Genomic DNA, 8590 nt, shown 5'->3' with positions numbered 1-8590 from the left:
ACACGTTCATGTGAGACTCTGAGCAATATTCTATCTACCCACTGATCCACAGAGCAGGGCAGAGCAGGTCCAGGCTGACCCCAAGTGAGACACCCCACACCTGTGACCACACACACCACGTGACACAATTAAGAGACGAAGGACACAAAACATGGACGAGACAAAGGACGTGACACAGACCGGAACTGCTCTGCCCTGCACACGGGAATCCCATGATAAAAAGTAAGCCCTTCCTTTGATGCGTCCAAATAACCTGTCACAGGATACCCCCTGCACCGGACTAATTGCAAAAATCCCTCCAGGCGAGGCACAGACTTGCACCCACTCCCAACCCCTCTCTGGGTCTTTGCCCGGCACTTATCTTGCCGAGAGCAGGGGATGCCAATCCATCTTTGATGCAGAGGAGGGGCACCTGGGCTGCCTCAGAGGTTCCTGCCATCATCAGACTACTCGGAGTCAACTGCGAGAAAGAAAACCAGACACCATATCTGAGTAGTGTGGCACGTGGTCCCAGCCCCCAGGATCCCTCTACTCACTGTCACCGAGGCAGGTCCTCGGGTCGCTGGCTCTGACCACAGTTGGACAACGTGCTGTCATCTTCTGGGATACCTGAGTGAGCGAGAGACAAAATTAGAGGGCATCTCTAAAGGTGCAGTGGATCCCCGCTCCTCCTGCTGCCTCCCCAACTCACCTACAAGGCTCCTCTCTCTTCAGCTGCTCCCAAGACCGACCCTGCAAATGAAATGGGCAAATGCTCAAACACTCAGCTCTCAAACATGTAAGGATTGCTCACAACGAAAGCCAAAAACCTCTAAACCCTAGACACTGGTTCCTACTCTACCTAGCCGGGATTCTATACACCCAAGCAGGGCATCGCAAGACCATCCTGCTCACAGACTGGACAGCCATCGGCTCCACTCTCTAAGGGAACTGACATGTTCATGTGAGACTCTGAGCAATATTCTATCTACCCACTGATCCACAGAGCAGGGCAGAGCAGGTCCAGGCTGACCCCAAGTGAGACACCCCACACCTGTGACCACACACACCACGTGACACAATTAAGAGATGAAGGACACAAAACATGGACGAGACAAAGGACGTGACACAGACCGGAACTGCTCTGCCCGGCACACGGGAATCCCATGATAAAAAGTAAGCCCTTCCTTTGATGCGTCCAAATAACCTGTCACAGGATACCCCCTGCACCGGACTAATTGCAAAAATCCCTCCAGGCGAGGCACAGACTTGCACCCACTCCCAACTACTCCCTGGGACTTGGCCCTGCACTTATCTTGCCGAGAGCCGGGGATGCCAATCCAGCTTTGATGCAGAGGAGGAGCACCTGGGCTGGCGCAGAGGTTCCTGCCATTGTCAGACTACTAGGAGCCAACTGCGAGAAAGAAAACCACAAGCAATACGTGAGTTGTGTGGCATGGGGCTCAAACCCCAGTGATCCCCCTACTCACCAGCACCCAGGTCCTGAGCGGAGTCGGACACTGTGGATGTCACGTTCCGGGATACCTGAGTGAGTGAGACACAAACTTAGAAGGCATCTCGAAAGCTGCAGTGGATCCCCGCTCCTCCTGCTGCCTCCCCAACTCACCTACAAGGCTCCTCTCTCTTCAGCTGCTCCCAAGACTGCCTCTGCAAATGAAATGGGCAAATGCTCAAACACTCAGCTCTCAAACATTTAGGGATTGCTCACAACGAAAGCCAAAAACCTCTAAACCCTAGACACTGGTTCCTACTCTACCCAGTCGGGACTCTATACACCCAAGCAGGGCATCGCAAGACCATCCTGCTCACAGACTGGACAGCCATCGGCTCCACTGTCTAAGGGAACTGACATGTTGACGTCACACTCCGAGCCATATTCCATCTACCCACTGATCCATGGAGCAGGGCAGAGCAGTTCCAGGCTGACCCCAAGTGAGACACCCCACACCTGTGACCACACACACCACGTGACACAATTAAGAGACGAAGGACACAAAACATGGACGAGACAAAGGACGTGACACAGACCGGAACTGCTCTGCCCGGCACACGGGAATCCCATGATAAAAAGTAAGCCCTTCCTTTGATGCGTCCAAATAACCTGTCACAGGATACCCCCTGCACCGGACTAATTGCAAAAATCCCTCCAGGCGAGGCACAGACTTGCACCCACTCCCAACCCCTCTCTGGGTCTTTGCCCGGCACTTATCTTGCCGAGAGCAGGGGATGCCAATCCATCTTTGATGCAGAGGAGGGGCACCTGGGCTGCCTCAGAGGTTCCTGCCATCATCAGACTACTCGGAGTCAACTGCGAGAAAGAAAACCAGACACCATATCTGAGTAGTGTGGCACGTGGTCCCAGCCCCCAGGATCCCTCTACTCACTGTCACCGAGGCAGGTCCTCGGGTCGCTGGCTCTGACCACAGTTGGACAACGTGCTGTCATCTTCTGGGATACCTGAGTGAGCGAGAGACAAAATTAGAGGGCATCTCTAAAGGTGCAGTGGATCCCCGCTCCTCCTGCTGCCTCCCCAACTCACCTACAAGGCTCCTCTCTCTTCAGCTGCTCCCAAGACCGACCCTGCAAATGAAATGGGCAAATGCTCAAACACTCAGCTCTCAAACATTTAGGGATTGCTCACAACGAAAGCCAAAAACCTCTAAACCCTAGACACTGGTTCCTACTCTACCTAGCCGGGATTCTATACACCCAAGCAGGGCATCGCAAGACCATCCTGCTCACAGACTGGACAGCCATCGGCTCCACTCTCTAAGGGAACTGACATGTTCACCTGACACTCGGAGCCATATTCCATCTACCCACTGATCCACGGAGAAGGGCAGAGCAGGTCCAGGCTGACCCCAAGTGAGACACCCCACACCTGTGACCACACACACCATGGGACACAAAACACCACGAGACAAAGGACATGACCCACACCAGAACTGCTCTGCCCTGCAAACGTGAATCCCATGATAAAAAGTAAGCCCTTCCTTTGATGCGTCCAAATAACCTGTCACAGGATACCCCCTGCACCGGACTAATTGCAAAAATCCCTCCAGGCGAGGCACAGACTTGCACCCACTCCCAACTACTCCCTGGGACTTGGCCCTGCACTTATCTTGCCGAGAGCCGGGGATGCCAATCCAGCTTTGATGCAGAGGAGGAGCACCTGGGCTGCCTCAGAGGTTCCTGCCATCGTCAGACTACTAGGAGCCAACTGCGAGAAAGAAAACCACAAGCAATACGTGAGTTGTGTGGCATGGGGCTCAAACCCCAGTGATCCCCCTACTCACCAGCACCCAGGTCCTGAGCGGAGTCGGACACTGTGGATGTCACGTTCCGGGATACCTGAGTGAGTGAGACACAAACTTAGAAGGCATCTCGAAAGCTGCAGTAGATCCCCGCTCCTCCTGCTGCCTCCCCAACTCACCTACAAGGCTCCTCTCTCTTCAGCTGCTCCCAAGACTGCCTCTGCAAATGAAATGGGCAAATGCTCAAACACTCAGCTCTCAAACATTTAGGGATTGCTCACAACGAAAGCCAAAAACCTCTAAACCCTAGACACTGGTTCCTACTCTACCTAGCCAGGATTCTATACACCCAAGCAGGGCATCGCAAGACCATCCTGCTCACAGACTGGACAGCCATCGGCTCCACTGTCTAAGGGAACTGACATGTTCATGTGAGACTCTGAGCAATATTCTATCTACCCACTGATCCACAGAGCAGGGCAGAGCAGGTCCAGGCTGACCCCAAGTGAGACACCCCACACCTGTGACCACACACACCACGTGACACAATTAAGAGACGAAGGACACAAAACATGGACGAGACAAAGGACGTGACACAGACCGGAACTGCTCTGCCCTGCACACGGGAATCCCATGATAAAAAGTAAGCCCTTCCTTTGATGCGTCCAAATAACCTGTCACAGGATACCCCCTGCACCGGACTAATTGCAAAAATCCCTCCAGGCGAGGCACAGACTTGCACCCACTCCCAACCCCTCTCTGGGTCTTTGCCCTGCACTTATCTTGCCGAGAGCAGGGGATGCCAATCCAGCTTTGATGCAGAGGAGGGGCACCTGGGCTGCCTCAGAGGTTCCTGCCATCATCAGACTACTCGGAGTCAACTGCGAGAAAGAAAACCAGACACCATATCTGAGTAGTGTGGCACGTGGTCCCAGCCCCCAGGATCCCTCTACTCACTGTCACCGAGGCAGGTCCTCGGGTCGCTGGCTCTGACCACAGTTGGACAACGTGCTGTCATCTTCTGGGATACCCGAGTGAGCGAGAGACAAAATTAGAGGGCATCTCTAAAGGTGCAGTGGATCCCCGCTCCTCCTGCTGCCTCCCCAACTCACCTACAAGGCTCCTCTCTCTTCAGCTGCTCCCAAGACCGACCCTGCAAATGAAATGGGCAAATGCTCAAACACTCAGCTCTCAAACATTTAGGGATTGCTCACAACGAAAGCCAAAAACCTCTAAACCCTAGACACTGGTTCCTACTCTACCTAGCCGGGATTCTATACACCCAAGCAGGGCATCGCAAGACCATCCTGCTCACACACTGGACAGCCATCGGCTCCACTGTCTAAGGGAACTGACATGTTCATGTGAGACTCTGAGCAATATTCTATCTACCCACTGATCCACAGAGCAGGGCAGAGCAGGTCCAGGCTGACCCCAAGTGAGACACCCCACACCTGTGACCACACACACCATGGGACACAAAACACCACGAGACAAAGGACATGACCCACACAGGACGTGACACAAAACACGCACGAGACACAGGACGTGACACAAAACACGCACGAGACACAGGACGTGACACAAAACACGCACGAGACACAGGACGTGACACAGACCGGAACTGCTCTGCCCCGCACACCTGAATCCCATGATAAAAAGTAAGTCCTTCCTTTGATGCGTCCAAATAACCTGTTCCAGGATACCCACTCCACCGGACTAATTGCAAAAATCCCTCCAGGCAATGCACATACTTGCACCCACTCCCAACCACTCTCTGGGTCTTTGCCCTGCACTTATCTTTCCGAGAGCAGGGGATGCCAATCCAGCTTTGATGCACAGGAGGGGCACCTGGGCTGGCTCAGAGGTTCCTGCCATCGTCAGACTACTCGGCGTCAACTGCGAGAAAGAAAACCATAAGCAATACGTGAGTTGTGTGGCATGGGGCTCAAACCACAGTGATCCCACTACTCACCAGCACCCAGGCCGTGACCGGAGTCGGACACTGTGGATGTCACATTCCAGGATACCTGAATGAGTGAGACACAAACTTAGAAGGCATCTCTAAAGGTGCAGTGGATCCCCGCTCCTCCTGCTGCCTCCCCAACTCACCTACAAGGTTCCTCTCTCTTCAGCTGCTCCCAACACTGCCCCTGCAAATGAAATGGGCAAATGCTCAAACACTCAGCTCTCAAACATTTAGGGATTGCTCACAACGAAAGCCAAAAACCTCTAAACCCTAGACACTGGTTCCTACTCTACCTAGCCGGGACTCTAGACACCCAAGCAGGGCATTGCAAGACCATCCTGCTCACAGACTGGACAGCCATCGGCTCCACTCTCTAAGGGAACTGACATGTTCATGTGAGACTGAGAAATATTCTATCCACCCACTGATCCACAGAGCAGGGCAGAGCAGTTCCAGGCTGACCCCAAGTGAGACACCCCACACCTGTGACCACACACACCATGTGACACAATTAAGAGACGAAGGACACAAAACAGAGGGATGAGACAAAGGATGTGACACAGACTGGAACTGCTCTGCCCTGCACACAGGAATCCCATGATAAAAAGTAAGCACTTCTTTTGATGCGTCCAAATAACCTGTCACAGGATACCCCCTGCACCAGACTAATTTCAAAAATCCCTCCAGGCGAGGCACAGACTTGCACCAACTCCCAACCCCTCTCTGGGGCTTTGCCCTGCACTTATCTTGCCAAGAGCAGGGGATGCCAATCCATCTTGGATGCACAGGACGGGCACCTGGGCTGCCTCAGAGGTTCCTGCCATCATCAGAGTACTCGGAGTCAACTGCAAGAAAGAAAACCAGACTCCAGATCTGAGTACTGAGGCACGTGGCCCCAGCCCCCACGATCCCTCAACTCACTGTCACCGAGGCAGGTCCTCGTGTCACTGGCTCTGACCAGACTTGGACAAGGTGCTATCATCTCCTGGGACACATGAGCGAGAGAGAGACAAAATTAGAGGGCATCTCTATAGCTGCAGTGGATTCCTGCTCCTCCTGCTGCCTCCCCGACTCACCTCCAACGCTCATCTGCTCCCAAAGGTTAGCTGGATGGCACGTGCAATCAAAAAAGCTCAATCCTTCATTGCTGATCCTTTCAATACTCGGAGATTACCTACAAGGACAGCTCCAGAGGACCAAACCGTGTCCGTCACCTCACTGTGAGTTGGCTTCAGCCCTGTGAGGCTTCGTACGTCTCCTGCAAAACAACCCAGAGGCAAGTGTGAGTACTGAGATACTGCCCAAGAGTTTGCTGCTCCCATGGCAGCTTCTGTCTGACTCCCCTTGACCGTGACCTCTTACAGGCAGGGTCCCCGTCACGTTGGACTGTATGTTAGAAGTCGGTGCATTGCCTGGAAAACAAAAAAACAAGTATGTACACAGTTTCACCACAAGTAAACCACCTGCAAAAGAGCAGCTAGTTTTGTCCTGCAGTCACTGCTCACCTTGCTCACCAGGCTCACCTTCCCTCTGGTGCCTGTCATCTGCTGGGCTGAGGGCTCTGCATCTTAAAAAAAAAAAAATAAAAAAAACAAAACTAAACCACCAAACCATCCAAATGATCAAGTAACCCTAGGGCCAAAAGTCATGTCTTGGCTCTGACCTCACATGACAACCCACCTTCTGACTGTGCTCCTCCAGCCTCTTCTGTTCATCTCTGCTTTACATCCAGTCCCTCTGACACTGCAAAGAAATGAGTTACCAAAGTCAGCCATATATACAGGGGGACTTTAGCTGCTGTGCAATTCTAATTTCTCCTTAGACAAGCCCTCTGGGGTCCAAAGACAACCTGCACAAACAAACACTGACCTAACTTTAAGGTCCTCAGTGCCTAAGCCTATCCATGGGGTAACCGGGAAGTCTCCTTTCTACTCCACCTACCCCCAAGTCTACACTGCAGGGCAGAGCAGTTCCAGGCCCAACACAAACTCCAAGGACACATTTCCAGACAAGTGCTGTGGTGCAACCAGGAGAGAGAACTCTGAGAAAGGAATGACGCCAAAATGGATGTGCTGCCGCACGAGAAGACGGAGGATACGGTGAGACTGAACGGAGGAGGCTCTGGGGAGCCTGAAAAGACACTCTAACAGAATGGCCTGGGACAAGAACTGCCTACAAAATTGCTAAGATGGATGGGAGACAAGGCTATGTTCAGAATCTTCTTAAACTCTCAGAAATCCCAGGCGGTTACAAGAGATGACTGCACAGCACAGCCACCGATACAACCTGTAAGGAGGCTGTAAAAGACACCTGACCTGACACTTCTCAGATGCGATTCTGATGCACATCCAAGCTAGTGAGACAAAGAACGGATGGTATGGGCACTGGGCTGGGCAGTGCAGAGGTTCAAGACCCTAGGAATGATGCCTCAGATAAGAGCTTTGAGGGCAGAAAGCAAAGATGTGGTGACTGTGAATAGTAAGACACGAAACACAGACTGGACAAAGGACATGACACAGACCTGAACAGCTCTGCCCTGCACATCCTACTCCATGATGAAAAGTAAACTGCTCCTCCTATGTGTGCCAAGGGCCTGTTAGGGCAGACCCTTTCCCCTGGGCTCATTTGAAAATCCCTCCCTCCTAACCATAAAACTGGACCCAGCTCTCATCCCCTCTCCAGGTGGGAGTCCTCCACTTATCTTTCCCACAGCTGGGGATGTGAATCCATCTTCGATGTGAAGGAAGGACGCCCGGCTGGCTCAGAGGGTCCTGTGAGATCACTGACTCGGTTGGCTACGAGAAAGAAAACAGAAACTGACACAAGAGTTGGGCAGCACGTGGGAGATAACCCTGCAATTGGCTACTCACCCTCCCCTGAGCTGAGAGGTTCTCAGGCCACTGGCTCTGATCCCAGTCAGAGGCTGCTGCCGTCACCGTGTGCCGTACCTGGGGGAGTGAGAAAAAAAGTTATGGGTGTTTCTGAAAGTAAGGGAGACGCCAGCACCTACTCCCTACCTCCCCGACTCAACCTCAATGCTCCTCCTTTGCCAAAGGCAGGCTGGATGGCACCTGCAACTGGGAAAGGTCCAGCCTTAATTGATGACCCTCGTAGTACTAGGAGATTACTCACAAGGACAGCTGAAGACCATCAAACCTAATTGGCAGGTGGCTCCGGCCCTCTCAGGCTGCACACATTCTCTGCAAAGTAAAAAAGCCAAAGGCAAATGTACAGACTGAGGTACTGCCTGAAAGGATGCCTTTCCTGGGGTAGCTCCTACCTACCTCTCCTCCACAGTGACCTCTTACCAGCAGGGGCCCTGAAGCACTGGACTGTCTGTTAGAAGGTGGCAGAACCCCTGGAAAAC

At 52.8% G+C, this 8590-nt stretch overlaps 1 long non-coding RNA gene across 1 annotated transcript; it reads right to left on the bottom strand.

Annotated features, from left to right (window-relative positions):
- Nucleotides 1–6347: 6347 nt before the first annotated feature.
- Nucleotides 6348–7102, bottom strand: LOC135408466 (uncharacterized). The gene is made up of 4 exons (XR_010427625.1): nucleotides 6904–7102; nucleotides 6729–6790; nucleotides 6579–6635; nucleotides 6348–6481 (listed from the first exon to the last, which is right to left on the bottom strand). It is a non-coding gene; the product is annotated as an uncharacterized LOC135408466 (long non-coding RNA).
- Between the last annotated feature and the right edge of the window lie 1488 nt (nucleotides 7103–8590).

This window comes from Pseudopipra pipra, unplaced genomic scaffold, assembly GCF_036250125.1.
Source record: "Pseudopipra pipra isolate bDixPip1 unplaced genomic scaffold, bDixPip1.hap1 HAP1_SCAFFOLD_487, whole genome shotgun sequence".
Lineage (NCBI taxonomy): Eukaryota > Metazoa > Chordata > Aves > Passeriformes > Pipridae > Pseudopipra > Pseudopipra pipra.
This window is presented reverse-complemented; position numbering and strand designations above follow the sequence as displayed.